This window comes from Typopeltis vanoorti, chromosome 1, assembly GCF_054136105.1.
Source record: "Typopeltis vanoorti isolate ZY-2024b chromosome 1, IOZ_Tvanoo_1.0, whole genome shotgun sequence".
Classification (NCBI taxonomy): Eukaryota; Metazoa; Arthropoda; class Arachnida; order Uropygi; family Thelyphonidae; genus Typopeltis; species Typopeltis vanoorti.
In genome coordinates this window covers 149783992-149806443 of record NC_143549.1, presented here as the reverse complement: position 1 = coordinate 149806443, position 22452 = coordinate 149783992, and the positions used below count along the sequence as shown (strand labels likewise).

The 22452-nt window shown below is 37.6% G+C and overlaps 1 protein-coding gene across 2 annotated transcripts in view; it reads right to left on the bottom strand.

Moving 5' to 3' along the window:
• The window catches only part of LOC150110534 (ADP-ribosylhydrolase ARH3-like), a 171376-nt gene that overhangs the window by 111046 nt on the left and 37878 nt on the right, over nucleotides 1–22452 (bottom strand). The window lies entirely within an intron of this gene.

Here is a 22452-nt window from a genome sequence, read left to right as displayed (position 1 = left end):
CATGGGATGATGTGGAGGTTTTGGTGGATGCAAAAATCTGAAGATTTTATGGAACAGTAAAAAAAAAAGCCACTTTAGTGTTGTACTCACAGAGCAACTTTGCCACTTTGTAATATTCTTGGTGTAAGGTAGCATGAGTGCATTCTTACAGTCTTGTTTAAGTACATGAGTTGTAAGAGGTGTATTAAGAATTTTCTTGATCATCCTGGGTTCATAACCATTGAAGGTGAGGTCATGCCTCAGGTAGTGTAGTTCCTCATTCCTTTATTCATTCCTCTTGTATCATTTTCTGTGTAGGCCAAATGGGAAGGTTGGAGGAGATCCACATTTCTGAACATGTAAAAGACACTGAAAAAAGCATATCACATAAATTAGGCTTGGCATCCCACACAACTACCACAGGCCATTAAGTAGTTTGGCAAAGAACAAAAGTTCATGGTCACAAATGCTTAAGATCCCCATAGATTGTAACAAAAATCAAGGCTTAATCTTACACCAAGTTTGGTCTGTTTTCATTAAAAAATTAAACTGCCATGGACCTAGGATATGACACGCACGATGCTACTGAATGTGACAGCAACAACTAGCAGTGTTCCAACACACAGACAGTAATGAATTTAACATGTTTATACTTATTTATATATACCAACTGTGAAGCTCTGATAACATCTAATATCAGGACTGTAACTAATTGTTTCTAGTCATCTTTCTGTACAATGTTTGCTAGTACCCCTAACGATAATAACAGTATCCAGGAGCTCAGATGGTAACAACACCCATTGCTCCTGCAAAGCTCTCCTAAGTCCCATAAAGTCTGTTAGAGGAGGGGGTGAGAGCAGCATGTCTCCCCTTTTAAAAGGTCTTCCCTATTGTGAGCGTATTATGGAAGATGTTTAAACTACAAGACTATATATAATATTTGTTCTCATCAAGCACAAATATTATCATTTTGTAGTTTAAACATCTCCCCTATGCACTTATTATACAGGGATAAACATAGCAGTCCAGGACCTCATCTCTATAAGTTGCAGTATTAATGGTTCTGCTAAGAAACACATACAGGTCAGTGTATCCACCCAATGAGATTCCTTCCCAAACTATCACACCAACTCCACCACAAGCGTCCCTTTCACAGATATTAGAAGAATGATAACGTGTCTCTGGTTCTCTCCAAATTAGAGCATGCCTGGTAATCGCTTTGTAGAGAAAATGAGGACTTGTCTGTAAACAATACACTTCCACATGCAGGTCATCTTGCATGCAAACCACATTTCATGAAGCCTTCAGCACACAGGGGAAGTATATACACCAGTATTCCTGTAGATCACACGTAGTCAGATCTTAGCTTTTTCAGGATAGCACTCCTATTTCAGCAAGCAGATAATCAGAGATATTGTTCGCCCACTGCAGTTGTACCATTGACTTCCTTCATGGTATCTCCAGGATGCTGTTTGTGACTGTTGGATCTGGCTATTTCTGCCTGACTTTGGCAAGCTTCTAGTCTTACAATGGCTCGCCACCTCAATTCATTGGTTTTAAATAATGTCTTGCAGTCATATTAAGAATTCTGTTATCACAAAAAGTCTTATTTTCACTCTAGCCACAAAATGGAAAACTACTCCAAAACACCTGCTTTTATGCCATGGCTCATTTACATAGATTGCTGATAGTGCCACTCATTTGTATCTGATAACAAGACTCGTTGTTTCTTAATTTATAGAAACCAATGTAATGTAAAATTTAATACATAAAACTATATTTAATCTATAAATAGATAAGTATCACAATTTTCAACTATTGTGATTCATTTCTTCTTCCAATGGGAATTTCAACACAAAGTTGTAAACTTATAATACAGTTGACTCTCACTATAGCAAACACATTGTAAACTCATTCACTTATCTACACAACAAAAAAAGGTCCTGGCCAAATCCCAAGTATGCTGCTATTCTTGTAGTTCCTATGAGAGAGGAGTGAATTGATATTAGTACCATAGGTGAGCAAAGGTTAGCTAATTCAGAAACCTCTAGTCACCTCTGCCAACACAGGACTTTTGGGCAGGACTTCTGTTGCCATACAAAACTGTTGGGACAACTTTTGCCCTCTGTGATTCTGCTTATTACACACACACACAAACAGTGACAATGAATCATCAGCTAAAGATAAAACTTACCTCCTGGTATCATTCTTCTAATCCAACTCCTACACAGATGACAAAGACAAATTATTCCTTCTTTAACTGGAAGAACATTGCCTTCTGAAGCCTTTTTAGTATCTATTCTTGAGCACAACTGGTGGGATTCCATTATCACAAGCCTTACTGGTGTATGTAAGTTGTTCAAGATTCTGCTGATGGAATCCCACCAGTTGTGCTTCTGAACTAGCATCTGTTCTTTATCATCTGTACATTGTATCATGTTTTTCAAACTTTTTCAACATGACCCACAATACGAAATACATTTTACACACACACACACACACACACACACGAAGATTGATTTACTCGGTTGTTATACATATTTACAAAAAGTCTGAATGACTAGAACCGAGAGAAATGAAAAAACACAGTTTATTAGTACTACAGAACTAGTTTCAGCTTGAATCAGCCTTCTTCAGGTGCACATTATAAAAGAAATAACCAGTAAACATAGAGGAAAAAACTGTAAACATCACGGAAAGTAAATGTATATATTTAACGTTGAAACGTAGAAGTCAGCGTATTCAAAACTGTTCCCTCGTTGGCTTCATTGTTAGGCGTATGCATGCATATAGCATCTCATGAACGCCAGTATTTGGCCGCAGCAGATGACAGTCTGAAAGGTTGTAGTTCAGGTTGTTGTTGTTTAGATGTACAGGATTGAGAATGAATAATAATTTCATTTAATACTGCCATCAAACTAACAGACTTGGAGAAAGTCACCAAGTATCAGTTTTGACGTTTCTGCCCTTTTCACAAATGTCCCAATCAGTGACAATTCTCCTCCAACGGAACAAATTCTCACCCGACATTACGGCCCTTTGTCCACGTACTACGTTCCGGTTACTTCGTGTGGCAAAATAAATTTTACCTACAAAAAGAAGGTATGGACATGGGTTCACCATTATCTCCCCCCCCCCCCCCAATTGCTAACTTTTATATGGAAGCTTTTGAGCAAAGTGCTCTTGATTCCTTTATATAAACACCGTTGTCGAACATGTGGCCAGATAATGAAAACACGATGTTTTCATTATCTGGCCACACGGTTGACAAACATTAAACACATTCCTTAGCCACCTGAACAATCAACATGAACGCATACAATTTACTATCGAAATTGAAAACCAGAACTCGCTCCCGTTCCTGGATACACTGGTCACATGTCTTCCTCAGGCAGTCTAACCTTCATGGTTTACTGCAAAACTGGCCAATATATACATGCTAACCCATCGCAAAAATTTGAAGTGATTAACACCCTTAAAAACAGAGCTATAACAATTTGTTCTAATCAACAAGCTCTTAAACAAGAATTAAAAATTATTAGCAACACATTTATAAATAATAGATATAACAAAAATACTATTAATAAAATTCTTCATAAAACTTCATCAAAAAAGAATACAGATTACAGTAAAACCATAGCCACCTCATACATTAAAAGGGTTATCAGAAAAAAATCAATAGAATCCTACACCATTATAATCTCAATGCCATTTTTAAACCAACTATAAAATTAAAAAAATTATTCAGCTCCTCTCAGGATCCTCTCCTCCCATTGGCACATCCTGGAGTTTATTGCATCTACTGCACCTGTAACTTACCTTACATTGGCGAAACTGGATGTATAATCCCTATACATAAAAAAGAATACAAAAGACACATTAAATATAACAATTTTGGTGAAGGAGGCCTCTCGGATCACTCTCTAAACATCCTACACCAAACTGATTGGAAAAGTACCTGCTCTTTACATCACACAAAAGCTTGGTATTAAAGAAAATTTAAAGAAGCTTGTGAAATTCTGATTAACCACCTAATCTCAACAATAAAGGTGACATAAAAATTCCAAGAATTTGGATGGCACATATTCAGCCTACTTAGTATCTAGCATACTTTAGGAAACTATTCCATTACCAATTGGTTGAAATTTATATGTATAATCACATTGTTTTTATATATATATATATATATATATATATATAAACGTGTTGCTCTCCAGCCCAATTTAGTTAGTTTTGTATTTTGTAACCTAATAGATAACAATAATAATAGGACTCTAGTTTTGATGTAGTAAAGTTTTTTTTTCCCCACCAGAGGTCAGGCCAATAATTGTAGTAACGGTTGGTCAGTAACTTTAGCAAACCATGTAGATTGTGCAGCTTGTTTCTCTGTATATATTGTGTATGCTCCAGATGAACCTTGATATGAAGGTTCAAACGTCGAGTGTTGATTTTGGTTTATATTAAACTATAGTTTTTACTCTAACACGGCAGTTGTCTCCATCATTTTTCAAAATGCAAAAACATAATAAAGTAAAAAAGTATCCAAGTTAATATCGAATATTATTTTATTAACATTTAATGCCTTGCATTCCTAACATCAGCATAAACAAGTTAGATTTGAAACTTGTAAAAACTCAAAAATCGAAGTGTTTTAAAGATATGAAATCTATGAGATTTGCTCTGATATTTTCTATGCTATTTCGTTAAAAAATGCTAGTTACAACCAATTGGTGGGTCACAACCTGCAGTTCAAAAATTATGGCACTGCATGCTTCCATGCTGTAGGATGGCATCTACCCTACAGCATGGAAGCAAGCCCATTTACTGTCAAGTGAAAAAATAAAAATGGATGAGGAGTGTCTGCCATCAAACTAGCAATTGCTCTCAGGTCAGTATTGTCCAAAGTAATGGAGAAAGTCACCAACAGCCAAACTCTTCAACACCTGGAGAACTGTCAAGTCATGAGCAACCACCAATAATATGAATTATGCTAATCAAGAGCCACAGCAAATCGGGAATATATCACCCACCACTTGATGTGTGCCATGTAAAGGTTAAGAGAAACCTGCACTTTTGCATTTGACATTTCCAGGACATCTGAGAGTCTAGCGTGAGGGCCTCTCAGTAAATTGGCATGGTCAGACTTCCTCCCTTTATAATTGGATCACCAATTTTCTCTTAGGTCATTCACTGTGTATAATGGTGGAATGGATTCTCTCTCTTCATATTTTCCTGTTAATGCCGGTGTTCCTCAGGAATCTGTTATTTCACCAAACCAGTGTTTCACTAAAACTGATCTCCAAAGTGTTGAAAGTTTATTTTTCACTTGGTTAGAATATAATAAATTTAGTTTAATCCTTTATCCAAGTGTGAGCAAACAAAGTTTGCGCCTGAAAGTATCTTCAGGACTGGGGTAAGGTGGTGCAACACCAGGGCGACTCCTTGCAAAGGTGGAGCAAGCTACTATCACTCCTATCTCAGTATCTCCCATAATGCAAAACACATCTCCTTGCAGATATGTCTAATGTTATGCATTAAGGGAAGGGCCACTACCCAGACTAGTTTCGACCTTTATTGAGGTCTCTTCAGTGGGAGCCAGGCTCAAGTGGAGATACCAGCCAGCAGTATTAGCAAGGTCTTCTCTACCTATAGGAGTTTCCAAATGGTGTGCCACCTTTTTAATAAATTACTCTGGATTTAGAGAAAGATGTTGAAAGTTTATTTTTCACTTGGTTAGAATATAATAAATTTAGTTTAATCCTTTATCCAAGTGTGAGCAAACAAAGTTTGCACCTGAAAGTATCTTCAGGACTGGGGTAAGGTGGTGCAACACCAGGGCGACTCCTTGCAAAGGACTTTCCCATTCTTCAGTGGAGCAAGCTACTATCACTCCACTGAAGAGACCTCAATAAAGGTTGAAACTAGTCTGGGTAGTGGCCCTTCCCTTAATGCATAACATTAGACATATCCGCAAGGAGACGTGTTTTGCATTATGGGAGATACTGAGATAGGAGTGATAGTATCTTGCTCCACCTTTGCAAGCAGTCGTCCTAGTGTTGCACCACCTTACCCCAGTCCTGAAGATACTTTCAGGTGCAAACTTTGTTTGCTCACACTTGGATAAAGGATTAAACTAAATTTATTATATTCTAACTAAGTGAAAAATAAACTTTCAACATCTTTCTCTAACTCCAGAGTAATTTATTAAAAAGGTGGCACACCATTTGGAAACTCCTATAGGTAGAGAAGACCTTGCTAATACTTCTGGCTGGTATCTTCACTTGGGCCTGGCTCTCACTGAAGAGACCTCAATAAAGGCCGAAACTAGTCTGGGTAGTGGCCCTTCCCTTAATGCATAACATTAGACATATCCACAAGGAGATGTGTTTTGCATTATGGGAGATACTGAGATAGGAGTGATAGTATCTTGCTCTACCTTTGCAAGGAGTCGCCCTGGTGTTGCACCACCTTACCCCAGTCCTGAAGATACTTTCAGGTGCAAACTTTGTTTGCTCACACTTGGATAAAGGATTAAACTAAATTTATTATGATCTCCAAAGTATCCTTCATAGGGAAAAAAAATAAACTAGACACCTTCAATGCTTCTAAAAGACAGTTTTTTTTTTTGTCTTCTCACAACTTAACAGTCAAGACTAGATTTCTCTTCTCAGATTGACTAAGTCCATTCTTTTCCTAATATAATCATATCACCTATATGGCATATTCAACTTCCAAGAAACTTGGCATCCTTTTTTCTATCAAGATGTTACTTTTCTTCTGTCCAGTTGCTTACTCTGTAAAAATCTCAAATCCACCAAACCTCGGGATGCTGTCTTACATTTAGTATGGTACACCTAAGACCTCTCTAAAAATTCTTCATGCTGTTCTTCCAGAAGAGAGTGATTCAGTTTACTGATGACTCTCTCTCTCTCACATACACACTCACAGGTGGTCAGTTTTTGCATTGTATCTTCTTCCGCAGATATTTAAATGAGTGCTGTTCAACAGAAATAGTGTCCATTATGCTCTCTATTTCTGCTAACCCTACAGGAATATGAGCAACAGTTGCAAATCATCCTTTTACAGCTGAACTGCTGATTCACCTTCCTTCTACTCCAAGTCATCTTTTATTCTATCTACCTCAGTTCTGTGAAATAGAACTTCCCATAAAATAAAATAAATAAAAATGAATGCCTTCCCCATAAAATTATTCTCCAAGAGTTACAACCTCCAGCTATTTAAGAAGAATATCAACAGATTACTGCAGTCTTGACCCAAGCAAGTGCACACATATGCAGCATTCACTTGCTTGTATCTATTTCAAGTATATACACCAATCTATCATGTGGTAATCTATTAAATATCTTTGCAAAGCAGAAGAATATCACGGAATGTTCCCATTAACCTTTCATCTAACCAAAATTATATATACAAATAACAACAGTGACACTGAGATCAAAATAAATCTTCCTCAAAAACTGATCCCAACAAATAAACCGACCCAAGAAAAATATATAATCATGACAGAATCTCTACAAGCAAGTCATTTTCACATCCACTATACCAGCATCCATGGCATAAACTCCAACATAAATGACATTCATCATCATATATAAATATCCAGATCAGACCTCTCCGATTTCTGAGAAAAAAATTAAATTACAGCTACATAACCATAGTCCACTTCAATGTCCAAATTACACCCTTCTTGATTTTTTTTTTTTTTTTTTTTCACCACAAAGAGAGTGCTTTTGAGATACAACATATCTGCTAGAGATCACCTGCCTTACACTTCCTTTGGCTCAAGGTTTTCATGCCCCACAGCTGCTGAATTTACCCTCTCCAAATTCCAAAGCCTACTCTTAATCTTCACTTTCCCATTCATGAAACTCGACTTTCTGCAATCCACCTATCAAAACAGTGAAGTCTTGGTGACCTTAATGTTCACGACTCCAACTGGCTCTCCCCTTTCCAATACTAGTGACCAAGCCAGACATGATGTAGAAGTTTTTACTATAAGCAGTGACCTAAAGCAAGTTGTAGAAAGTTTTTCTACTTGGTTATAAATTAAATTAAAAATGCCAAGAAATTATATTCCTGTTTAATCCTTTATCCAAGTGTAAGCAAACAAAGTTTGCTCATGAAATTTCTTCACAGCTAGTCGTGAAGAAATTTCACATGCCGAGTTTGTTTGCTTATACTTCGATAAAGGATTAAGCAAGAATACAATTTCTTAGCATTTTTAATTTGATCTAAAGCAAGTTATACATCTACTTGCCTGAATTCCAGATTATCCTCTCCATTCTCCCAATACCCTTGATCTTTTTGTAATAACTAGTTTTGCTTCCAAATACACTGTGGATATCACCTCTCCTCTTGGTAACTCAGACCACAATCTTATGAAAGTTTCCTCTCACAAAGAACACTTGCCCTCCAACCATTCCCAACCTCATGTCCATTAGCGCACTACAACGATATGAAATGAAATGAAATCTGGAACTTCTATTCTTCCTTTCCACGGTCTGACTATTGCTTCCACTTTTCTGACCCAAACATCTGTTCTGAACAAGGTTGCCAAAAATTATGCTTACTGGCATGAAGGCCTTCATTCCCCCCACTTTCTGAGCTCTGGTTCAAAAGAAGATGTACCCCAAGCATGTGTGGACAGACTTATGTGTTCGTCAAACATGTTGTTTATTTTTTAACGGTATATATTAGAACACAGAAACTAAGTAAATAATTAATTTACTAACTTATTGCTGATATTTACGCTGGTGTTCAGAGCACAAAAACACAGTTTGTTACAATACGCGAGACTATAACAACATAGTGTAATCAACAGACTAGTTAAATAAAATTGTAGCAGCAACACAATGACTAGAGTCCTGATTTCTGGTGCCCTCTATCTGAAAAAAAAAAAAAAAAAAAAAGGTACTAGTTTTTTCTTAAGATGACTGTCTCCCAGATCTTAGTCAAGTTAATACAGCCTAAGATTTGTTGAGATTTGGAGTGTGATTCAGGGCTTCTGTCACCTCTAAGAACAATCTCTCCGACTTGTAAGAGCTTCTGTGTAGTATTTTTGTGTTTTTCCAGTTGATCCTGTGCGTACCCAATGCAGTTTAAAAAAAATAAAACTCAGCTTGCCACAGGTCATTTTCTATCTCAATTTCATACTCAACCAATGCAAGCAAATAAATACAAGACAACCACCAGCAAATCAAAATCTGACTTCATAAAAGCCAATAGTAGACTCACTCCTGTCCAAATCCTTCTAGTCCCTTGTAAAAGATATCAGATACAACTTCTGATGACCTATGCTACTATTAACACACCTACAGATAAAGCTGAACTCCTTCCCTCATTATTTTCCTCCAACTCCTGCAAAAATAACTAAAGTAAACCACCTTATACTTTATGCCTCCTGTGATTTTTTTTCAGCATAAAGGCATCAGAACAATATTAACAAACTCAGGCTAAAAAGTCTTTTAGTTTCAATGGTATCTCTCCTATTGCACTCAAACACTGAGCTCTGCAACTAACACCTGTCCATCATCTACAATCTTCTATGCTCTACTAGTCTGGTTGGCCAAATGATTACTCTATCTGCTCTCCAACCAACAGGCTATGAGTTTGAATCCTGCTACCCTGGACATTGATGTTTATAAGAGTCTTTAGGTGGAAGATGGATTTCATCACCTGGTGTGAGACCACTACCCTGCTTAGTGGAGACCTGAAGTAGCTCAAAAAAGTTCCATGTTTGGTCTCTAAAGCAGGATTTCTGGACTAGGTAAAAACGAATAAAAAAATACAAAAAATTTCAAACTTAATAAAAATAGAAATAAAAATCTCTAGCCCACTCTGAGTAGGCTAAGAATTATAGGTTATAATATAGGTTAAAAACCTTTCATGGGTATAGTATGCCCACGGATGCGAGCCCCTTCAATACTTTTGCACATGTCAAAAGAAGGAGAATCCATTCCAATAATAGGGTAATCAATACATATTGTGGGACGAGTTATTTATTATTACACGCCAGAAAATTAACTTCTCTTTTATGATCATTGTAGTTTTTAAAGTGGTAACTATTTTGCCTTGTATAGCAGTTGGAAAATTTTACGTATAAAGCATGTGATTTCACGTGTTGGTAACCAATTTGTACATCACCTTATTTCTTTCTCTCCTTCAACATGAATTGGCTCTTCTTGGCAGTCTGCCAATGACAGCTCTCGCTTCTGTGGTCGGACTATAGAAGTCATATAAAAAATTACTTCCAAGAACTATGGCTTAAATTTAATACCACATCAGCTAATTCCCTTGCATGTTCTCGTAATACAAGGATTGATATGCCATCTAATCCCATGGCTATGTTTGCAATAGAGTTCTGCAATATCCTTAAGCAACTCCATTTAATCAACCTCTATTCTCCCACCAGTTAATGTCACATCCAGCATTGCAATATCACAGCCTGGATGGTACATTCTTGCAAAATGATCACTCAGTAACTCAACTATTTTGTTTGCATTGAGTTACTATCAGCACTTTTCAAAGTCATCCTTCAATAGTCATTCTTGCTTTTAATTGCCACATAGCAAAAGAATTCTTTAGGAAAGTTGTGCCCAGCTAGCTTCCTCTCATTATTAGCTTCATCCTTCTATGCCATACAAATCATCCTCCATGCCTTCATTTTGCCTGCACTTGTCATGGACATGCTGTTCACTTTTTTCTTCGTATTCCTTCCACAACTTTTCTTTTTGTGCAACTCCTTAATGATGCCATTCATCCACGAAACTCCTATCTGATTTATCCTTCGACTCTGACACAGTCTGATATTGCTGCTTTCTTCAAACACCCCCTTGACTAACTCCCACCCATGCATTGCCAACATATCTCCCTTCCAAACTCATGCAATGGCACTGCTGGGAGCTGACTCCTCAAGCTTGTCATAATCATCTGCTTTGTAATTCCACATACATCCTTTCTTAACAGAAAATTCTTCATATCTGGCAATCTCCCAGGTCAAGACCTCATGACTGCCTTCCCCAAGCAGAGGCAGCATAGCTAGATTGGTCATTGTTAAGTTCCCCTGATGACGTGAACAGATTTCTTTGTAAGTTCCCATGCAGCATTTATTTCCTTACTGCTCAACTGCTCGTTCCATGTTATAGCTCCAAGTTGTCTCCTAAGCGTGTCATAATCACCAGCCTTATAATTCCACATATATCCTTTCCTCACAAAAGCCTGCATATGACTAGCCACAACACAGGTGATTACTTCATGATCACTTTCACCAACTGGAGGAAAATGTGAAACCCCTCTAACCATTACATCCTCTGATGAAATGATGAGACCTAGAACTCTTGATCCTCGCATGCCTTTCTTTACATGCTGTCTGAGATAGTTATCTATCAAGAACTCGAGAAATTCACTTTCCTTATTCCCAAATGCTATCTCTTCATTTCAATCTATACTACCATAATTAAAATCACCCATAATAATTACCCTTCCTTTGTTCACTAATCCAAGTTGTTTATACATTTCTTCATCACCACCTTCCACATTCCCAGGCCTATAGCAACATCCAATTAAATATGTCTTCCTCTCAACCTCCACGTTACACCACACGGCCTCATAACCATTGCCACTATTTCCCCCTTTCATGTCTACCTTGTGTGGACATAATTCTTCTGCTATCATTAGAAGCAGTCCCCTCCCTTCCTGTCCTTTCTATCCTCAAAATACAAATGAAAAATACTGTACCCTTCCATTTCTATTCCTGTTACTATATCATCATCATTCAAACACGTTTCACTTATTCCAATGATTTGGGGGCAAATAACTCAATCACTGAAACCATTTCATCCCCTTTATTTCTGATACTTCTGGTATTTGTAAATAAACACAACAGTTCATTTTTAGGTATTTAGCCATTCCTATCCAAGCTATATGTTGGTTGTGATCTCACTACACCTGCCAAGTCACCTTTATCACCACTTACCACATATACCTCCCCAGTCTCCACCACTCAAGAAGGTGGCAAGATATTCTGGAAATTGTTGAAGAAGCTCAGAAATGGAGGAAAGAGTGCTGTAAAAGGAATTAGATATGATAAAGGTGACATGAAGAACTGCAGAAAAAGATACCCTTGAAGTATGGAGTAATTACTTCGAAAAATTACTAAATGAAACAGTGCTATCAATGATAGCACACTGGTAAAAAAAACTCAACAGGGATGCAGTCAGAAATGCATATCCATATTTGAAATAGAAAAAGCCATCAAAAGCCTGAAATGTGGAAAGACAACAAGAGTAGATGATATTTCACCAGAAATGCTCAAGTATGGAGGTATAAAAGTCTTACAGTGGCTGCTCTGCATAGTTCAGAGGGACGAATTCCAGATGATTGCAGTAGAGCTCTCCTAGTACCCATATATATATACATATATGTGTGTGTGTGTGTGTGTGTGTGTGTGTGTGTGTGTGTGTGTGTGTGTGTGTGTGTGTGTGTGTGTGTGTGTATACACACACACACACACACACACACACACACACATACTTGATATGCTTGAGAAACGGTCTAGAAGGATTGTGAAAGAAAAGCTTGGTGAAGAACAAGCTGGATTCAGGCCAAATAGAGGCTGTCAGGATCAGATCTTCACTTTACGACAAATAGTTGAGAAATCATGGGAATATACCAAAGATCTGTATTTAAGTTTTGTAGATCTGGAAAAGGCATATGACAAGGTGCCAAGAGAGAAGCTATTCAAAAACGCTACAGTTATATGATGTCAGTAGGGCATTATATCAAGCAATACTTAGTCTTTATTTGAGTTGTAAGTCAGCATTAGAAATGCAGGAAGTACAGGAAGATGGCTTAATATTAACTTGGGTGTCAGGCAAGGATGTACATTATCTCCTCTGTTATTCATTATCTATATAGATCACATTATGAAGGAAAGTGGTATCAAACCTGATATCAAAATTGGAGATGTTAATGGCAGCTCTTTGCTTTATGCGGATGATGTTATGCTTTTAAATAAATCCACTACAAGTCTGCAAGATTTGTATACAGCTAATTTAGTGTTTTGACTAATTTCTTTCTTATTCCATATGAATTTATTCAGCTGACTTCATATCATAACAACTTTACTAATTCTTGTTGTCTATTTCCATGTGTAATTTACCATTTTCACTAAAAATTGTGCAGAAATAGCTGAAATGTTTTGCTTATTGTATAGTCTCACCATTCAGGATAAAGTTGATGTTTCAAAGTCTCTACCTATTTTCATTGTTTGTCTTTTTATTGCTGATTGTTGTACCAAATTTATCACAATAATTATTCATTTAGTCAGGTAATCTTGCAGACCTGAACTGGATATATTCCGAAATATAACATCATCTGCAAAAAGTAATAAGCTGAGATTCATATCATCAAGTCTGATATCAGATTTAATACCACGTTAATGCAAACATAATACCACTTTCTTTCATATTATGAACCATATAGATAATGAAGAACAGTAGAGATAATGATTATGTGCACCCTTGTTGCAATCTTATTTTTCTCAAACCATCTTCCTGTACCTCCTTCATTTCTAACTGCTGTTATAATTCTAATGATATATTGCTTGATATAATATCCCATTTACACCCTATAACTGTAGTGCTTTGAAGAGATTTCCTCTTGGCACCATGTTTATCAAGTATTATTATTATTTAGGCCTTCAAGGAGTCAAAAGACTCATCGCAGGAGGTCCTTCCTAGCAAGTCTATCAAGACATCATAGGAGTCCCCTCCTTGGAAACACAAAGTCTATCATACCACTCCTTAAACTCATTAACTGTTCTTGCTCTCACCACTCTATCAGGCAATGCATTCCACGGTTCAACCACCCTCCATGCAAAGAAACCACTCCTCACCCTCTTGCTCAGTTTCCTTTCGTAACTTCCAGGGATGGCACCTTGTCATCACTCTTTCCCGCTGTTCAATCAAGTGAAAGAACTCCCGAGTGTCAATCCTGTAACCACCTCTCAACAGTTTAAAAGTCTCAATCATATCACCTCTCCTTCTATCCACCAAACTCTGCAGTCCACATTCCCTCAGCTGATCCTCATAACTAACATTGTACTGTCCTGAAACACTTTGTTATCTGCCTCTGTATCCTTTCCACAGTTAATTTATCCCCTTCAAATCCTGTGAACCATATCTGGGAACAGTAGTCTAAGTGTGGTCTGATCAGGGTCTTATATAACGGAATGATAACTCTTATCTCTGCAGGTCAGCGTCCTTCTCATTATTGCAGCAATCCTCTGTGTTACCTTCACCACCTTTGCAATATGTCCCTTGAATTTCAGGTTTCTGTCAATCATCAACCCCAGATCCCTTGTCTCCCCTACTTCCTCCACTATATCTCCTCCAATAGGGGTATGCAGTGTCCCATCGATGTGTCCCAAACCTCAAGACCTTACATTTTGCTGCATTAAACTGACACCCCCCATTCATTTGCCCATCTGTCTAGCTTTTTCAAATCCTCTTGCATGACTACCACATCTATACTTCCTAATAACTAAAAAGGGTTATTACTAATAACCCTTCCCAGCTTCACATCATCTACAAACAACTGAATATCCCCCTGCAATCCACTGACAATGTCATTGATATAAAGGTTAAACCATACATGTCCCAGTACTCAGCCTTGTGGAGCCCCAGTTGTAATCTTCTGCCTCCTTGATATTGCCCCACCATACACAACTGTCTGATACCTATCAAACAGGCAATCCTGAATCCAGTTGACTAACCCGACATCCAAAACCTGCTGTAACTTAAATATCAGCTTATCATATGGCACTCTGTCGAATGCCTTTTGCAAAATCCAAAAAAATGGCAGTATATGCCCTTCCCTCATCAACTACTCTTGTCACTTTATTATAAAAGGCAATCATATTACTGAAGCAAGAGCACCCCTTAACAAATCCATGTTGATTCTCACAGATAACATCACCCTCATCTGCCCAGTGCTGTATATAGTCCCTCACTAATTTCTCCAAGACTTTAACAACTACTGATGATACACAAACTGGCCTATAATTAGACACTTCCAGTCTGCTACCACCCATATACACTGTCTTACCTTCCTTCCATTCCTTGGGTACCTTTCCCGTAGCCAGACTTTGAATGAAAAGCCAGGTCAAAGGAGCTGTCAGTTCCTTAGCACATTCTCTCAAAACTAGTGGTGAAATATCGTCCAGTCCCACAGCTTTACTGACATCCAGAGTATTCAGTATTTGGAACATGTTCTCCTCCTGAACCTCTAAACCTCGAACATTCCCTGTCCCTCTAGTTTTAAAATTTACTCCTCCAGGAAATACACCAATTAAGTGTTCATTGAACAACTCCACTACGTCCTCTGCATCAGTTACTCTATTCCCATTTTTATCCCACAATGTCATTCTTCCACAGTCATTTCTCCTCCTACTGCCCACATAGATAAAAAAAAAAATTCCCTATGATTTTCTTTGGATCTTAGGGCCAATCTCTTCTCATATTCCAGTTTCGCCTTCCTTACCATACTAGTCACTCTACTGGCCTGTATCTTATATTCTTCATGCATCTGCTCCTCACCTGTCTCCTTATATCTCTTTTGGGTTTTTCATGACCAGTTTAGATGTTGTTTCTTTATTTACAAATGTGCCTCTTTCGGAAAGCATTGAATCACTACAACAGGAATTTCCCTCAGACATTGTAAACGTATTTGATTTTGTAATAAATTCTGGTTATTTTTCCTTTAAAAATAAGTCGTATCAACAAATTGAAGGAACAGCAATGGGTAATCCTCTTTCTCCGGCTATCTCCAATTTCTTTATGGAACATTTTGAACAACGTATCTTTGACAACATTTCTCCCAGACCTACTCATTGATTCAGATACGTCGATGATATTTTTGCTGTATGGAATGGCTCTTCGGATGAACTTCAACAATTTCTCACTAAGTTAAACGCATTTCATCCTAGGATCAAGTTTACCCTAGAAGTAGAATCAAATAAGCAGTTAGCCTTTTTAGATCTTCTAATTCTTCGCCAACCAGATGGTAACCTACATTTCTCAGTTTATAGAAAGCAGACCCATACAGGCCATTATATCCATGCAGAATCTCATCACCATCCCAGTCAAAAGGCAGGAACTATTAAAACACTGGTTCATCGGACCCACTCCTTTTGTTCTTCAGACGATCTTTTACAGAAAGAACTACAATATATAACTTCTTCCTTTCTATCTGATGGTTATAAGAATTGCTTCATTAAAAGAACTTTGAGTAGTTTTAATATGTCTTCCTCTTCAAACACAGAAGAAATAACGCACATTACTATCCCTTATGTACAAGGCATCAGTGAACATATAGCAAAAGTTTTAAAACCACTGAATATTTTTGTTGCCTTTCGACCGTTTAGAAAAATCTCCACCTTTCTCACTTCTCCTAAGGACAAGCTTCCACATCTTAATCATCCAGGTGTCTACCAGATTCCGTGCTCTTGTGGATTATCTTATTTCAGACAAACGGGAAGATCTGCCTCTATTCGGCTAGAAGAACACCAATCTTATATTGAATATTTTAAACCTGAAAAGTCTGGACTTACAGAACATGCCATCTTCACTAGACACAGAGTTCATTGGAGAAAGACAAGAGTTCTTCACAAAAGTCAGTTTCCCATGGAACGCCTTTATAAAGAAACATGTGAAACTCTACTTCATTCTCCTAACTTAAACAGATCCGATGGCTTACGTCTATCCCCTTTTATGGGAGATAGTACTTCACAAATCAGCTAATCTTTCCTAACTTTTTTATTGTATTGATTTTTTTTATTTATTTTCTATTTTATTTATTTATTTATTTTTTTAGGAAAGTTATTGACCTTTTTAGTTATCTTACACCAGCTACTTCGGTGGCACTTTTTGGAATTGTCAGTTATTGTTTAATTCGAGCTTAATGTACTGAAGATGCCTGTGACACACAGGCGAAAATTATGCTACTAAATAATCTTTGTATGTGAGTTTTTTCCGTTATTAATTTTGTATCAATAATAATATTTATTTTCTATGTTCTTAACCTATGACTTTTGTTTAGCTACTTTTACACAGTGTTTAGCTTTCTTACATTTGTCGCTGTATTCGCTAAGAGCACAAGCTGACTTATTTGCCAGGAACTCTTGATATGCTTTCTTCTTTTCCTTCACTGCCTCCTTAACTTCCTGTCTCAACCATGGAGTTCTGATTTTTCTATCCTTGCAGACAATCTCACCACATGCCTCTCTGGCTGAATCAATCAGTGTTTTCTTCAGTGCTTGCCACTAAATCTCCAAGGTTTGGTTCCTGTTCTCAAACTCTCTCATTTTTTCTTGAATAATGTGTGTATTTTAGTCTACAGTTCACATGAGAGATGCTCAACTTTAAAACTTTCTTACATGTTCTTCTTTTCAATATGAAATTCAATTTTATTCTACTCAAGACTAAATGGTGATCACTTCTAATTTCAAATCCTCTGTACACTCTGGTGTCTTTCACCAGGGAGAAAACATCACTATCAACAATAACATAGTCAATAAGACTTTTTTTTATTCCTTGCCTTTCTCTCCATGTGAATTTGTGCACATTTTTGTGTTGGAACATGGTGTTAGTAATAACCAGTGCATGTCCTGAGCAGAAATCCAACAGGTATTTGCCATTTTTATTAGCTTTCCTCTTTTCTCCAAATTTTCCCAAAATATTTTTGTATGTCTCACAATCATTTCCTACTCTGCTATTTAGATGCCCAACGACCAACTTTTCCTTTTTCATTGTGTCAGTTGCTTTCTCTAAAACCTCAAAAAATTCCTCCATTTCTACCTTAGTAGAACCTTCTTGTGTGACCATAGGCACAAATTAGTCTCATTGTTCAGTGCCTCATTCTGATATTTGCCCACATCACTATACTTGATACTGCCTGCCATTCAAGAAGATTTAGTGTAGAATACTATAACTACTCCTTCTTTTTCCTTGATTGTCATTGCGTGAATATAACATTTTGTATTTATTGCTCAGAAAGATCTGACCAGTTTTTGTATTTATTTGTTTCAGTCACCCCTATTATGTTGATCTGGTATTTATCCAATTCCTTAGCTATCTCCATTTCTTTGCCATTCAGGCTTCTTATGTTGATAGTACCGATCTTGAACTCTGGTGATGTTCAGTTGGGGTGGATTTTAAGATTTTTTCCAGTAGTGACTTTTCGCCGTTTGCCCTGGTTCCCTGGCGAAAACAACAGAAGCCTTGTTTAATTGGAAGATGCCCCAGCCAGCATGAAATTCTCTCATGTTGTACCATCATTTGGTTGAAGCCAATAAGAATACAATTTGGTTGGCTAAATCCCAAATTGCCAGCCCATCCTCGTTAGTTCAGTATCTAGATAGATACCTAACAGCATCCACCACAGGAAGGTGAGGATTGGACATTAGGTCAGAAGTCCTGGTCAGTTCTCTGCATTCCCTTAAAGGCTATGTGGAGGTCTCCTCTCAGTTATACAGCTTTGACCCTTGAGCATCCCCTCCTGAGGATATATATTAGGAATTTGATGATGATGAAGTAGGGAAAAAAAACATCAAAAACTTGAAATGTGGAAAGCCAATTTGAATAGATATTTAACCAGAAATGCTCAAATATGGAGGTATAACGGTTTACAGTGGTTTACTGCACAACTGCATAATTCAAAAAGCCTAGTCGGAAGGTCAAATTCCAGGTGAATGGAATAGAGCTCTCACAGTACCTATCCATAAAAAAGGGAAATTCATGGAGTTCTATTAACTCCATGAAAATGAGAATTATGATTATTGTACCTTTCATGGAGTTAGTAGAACTCATCGTGAGAGGTTCATTCAACTGTCAACATATTTATCATACCAAATCTTAAAATTCTTAACACTCCTTGCATTAACAACACATTCTGGTAATGCATTTCATTCAATGACAATTGATTCCTCTCACCACTCTTCACTACTCTCTTCCATAACTTCCAAGAATGGCCTCTGGTTTTTTCCTCCTCTTGCCATCTTCTCTTTCCATAATTCCATCTGAATTAATCCGGTATACTTTACAAACTTCAGAAACAGTAAGAAAAATTGTGTAAGGGAAGCTTGATATAGAACAAGCATAGTTCATGCCAAATAGAGGTTGCGACAATCAGATTTTCACTTATTGTTATTATTGCACCCTCTGTGGAGTTGGCAAACTCATCATGGGAGGTTCATTCAACTGACAATGTATTTATCATACTGAATCTTAAAATCCTTAACAATCTCTGTATTACCAACAAATTTTGGAAATGCATCATTAACTCACAATTCTCAAGGTAAAAAATCTACTCCTCACACTGCTCTTCACATTCTTACATAACTTCCAGGGATGGCCCCTGGTTCTCCCCTCACATCTTTTACTTTTTTTTATAATCCCTCTAAATTAATCCAATAAGATACCCACACTAATTTAAACATCTGTATCATATCATCTCTTTTCCTCCTATCTGCCTAACTCTACAATCTGCATTCTTCAACCCCCCCCCCCACCGGCCAGTATTCCAGAGCCCTGATATTGTCTTAGTGACTTCTTTCTGGACCCTCTCCAATGTTTCTACATCACAATGAAAATCAAGTGACCAAATCTGCGCATGTTAATTCAAGTGTGGTTTGAGCAGTGTTTAAAAAGTAGCACAACCACTTCCTTCTCTCCACTTGTTAATGTAGTTCTTATCATAGCAGCACTATGATGTGCAGCCTTTGCAACTTGCGATATGCCTTATAAACTCAGTCTAGCCATCTCGAATCTTATCCATTGCTTGTAGTACAGCACCACCAATTTTAGCACACATCCTTATATTTCTGCACTTTAAAATGCAACACCTTGAACTTATTATTAAAACTACAACCCCACTTCGTTGTTCCAGTCAAGTCAATTCAAATCTTCCTGAAGGGGAATTAACAGCAGTAGTGTTACCTACAATTATCCTCATGTTTGCATCATCAGCAAACAAGTGTTATATCCTCGTCTTTGGCGTTATTGGCATCTTATCTCTTATTCTTAAACTTTCTTTATCTATTATTATTACTTTTGTATTTTTTTTATTATTATTATCAGTTAATTCATTTGCCAACCAATTTATATTATTTAATGACTGCGCCAGCCGGCAACTAAATTCTGATACACTAACCAAGATTACTTAGAAAGAAAATGCAGGGATCATGAAGTATGCAGTCGTGGTCCCGTTTCTTCGTGTGTAGAGGCTTAAGTGCTGTGAGGACATCATGTTGGAGGCTTAATGGATTTTTTACAACACTCAAAAAGAATTAAAATAGAATTTAATACTTCCTATATTTCGTCCTAGTCACTAAGACATCTATGGGGATTACAAAAACAATTAATGTAACATATACACAAATAACAAACAATACTAAGCCCAACCACGTGGGTGACACTAAAGTCCTATCTAGGTATAGCGCCCTCTAAGGGCAGTAGTAGGTGGCCTGGAATGTAAGGTGGGAAGTCTGGTGACGAGTGTTTCCCAAATCTTCGGAAGCTTAATGCAACCGTATTTATTGAGATTTGGTTGGTTTTTGAGAGCTGCTGCTGCTGCTACTTCTAAGAAAAGTCTCTCTTTCTTGAATTTGCTGTGGTGGAGCATGGTGGTTTTCTTCCATAATACCCTGTGGGTGGTGTCCAAAACATGGTCAGCCAAGCCTGAATGGCCATAGTTGTGTTTGAAGATGTAAGACTTGTGTTCCTCTAGATGGATGGATGCTGATCTGCCTGTCTGTCCAAAGTACGCCAGCTTACAAGAACAGGGTACTTTGTAAACTCCAGGCAGAGAGAGAGGAGGGAGCTGATCTTTCGTAGAACGGATAAGGGTAGCAAGTTTGCGGTGGGGCTTATATGCTGTGTGTAGGTTGTACTGTTTTAGTATCTTGGCTATTTTTTTGGATGTGCCACGGATGTAGGGTATGGTGATGGCATTTTTAAAATCTTGTTGAGGAGAAGGACGGGGAATGGGGGAGGAGTTGATTATTTTTTTGATACTGTGATCGCTGTAGCCATTGGAGAGGAAAGTGCTGTGTATGTGGTTAAGCTCAGTAGTGAGGGTGGTTCCACTGGAACAAAGATTGTGGGCTCTCTTGGTAAGAGTTTTAATAATGCCATATTGTTGAGAGGGGTGGTGGTGGGAGAGTTTGTGAATGTATCTGCCTGTGTGTGTGGGTTTTCTGTATACGGTGAAGGTAAGTGTATCATTAGGCAGGCGTATGACTAAGGTGTCTAGGAAGGGTAAACAATTGTTCTTTTCCTTTTCCATAGTGAACTGGATTCTTGGATGTAGACTATTGAGATGACTGAGGAAGGAGTCTAACGTGTCTGGGCCATGAGGCCAAATAGAGAACACATCATCTACATATCTTAGCCAGATAGAAGGTTTGAGTGGGCTGAGTCTATGGCTCGTTTTTCAAAATCTTCCATATAGAAATTGGCAAGGGGGGGTGAGAGGGGGGAACCCATGGCAGTTCCCTCTATCTGCTTGTAGATTTTGTTGTTCCAAGAGAAATACCCAGAGTTAATGGCAAAGGAAAAGAGATCTAAGATGTCAGAGGGAAAAACGTTTTCTAAGAGAGATAAGGTGTCAATTAAGGGAATATTGGTAAACAAAGAGGAGATATCAAAGCTTACCAATATGTCTGTCTTATTCAAGGTTAAATTTTCTGTGAGGGCTTTAAAGTAGGTCGAGTTTTTTATATAGGAAGGGGACCTTCCGGTGAGGGGGATCAGAGAGTTGGCCAGCTGTTTAGATAGTCTATAGCAAGGTGCATTGGTGGCATCTACTATAGGCCTGAGTGGGGAATTGGGTTTGTGGATTTTTGGTAAACCGTATATTCGGGGGGGACGGGAGCGGAAAGGTTTAAGTTTTTTGGTGACGTCAGGGGGCCAGGAAGATACTTTTTTGAGTAAGATTTTTAGTTTCTTAACTTGTGTTTTTGTGGGGTCGTGTTCTAGCGGGATGTAGGTAGCGCGATCGCAGAAAATTCTATTTTAATTCTTTTTGAGTGTTGTAAAAAATCCATTAAGCCTCCAACATGAGGTCCCGTTTCTTATATTATTAGTGGATTCCCCTTTTATGCACGGTTCGTAATTTTCCAAGCGGTAATTCAATCCACAGAAAACATGACAAACTCATTTGATTGCACATAAAGAAATACGTTTATTTTAGCACAAAAACATAAAGATACATGTTAGTTAAACCTTTAATTAAAAGAGCTGGGTTCCCTCCCTTTTCTTAATTTAACACATCCAAATTTCTACACTGTAATCCTTTATACTGACACAAATTCCTTCACTCATATATATATAACTATCCTCAGACTCTGACAACATATACTAAATAACCAATCTACTATCATGCATGCTAATTACA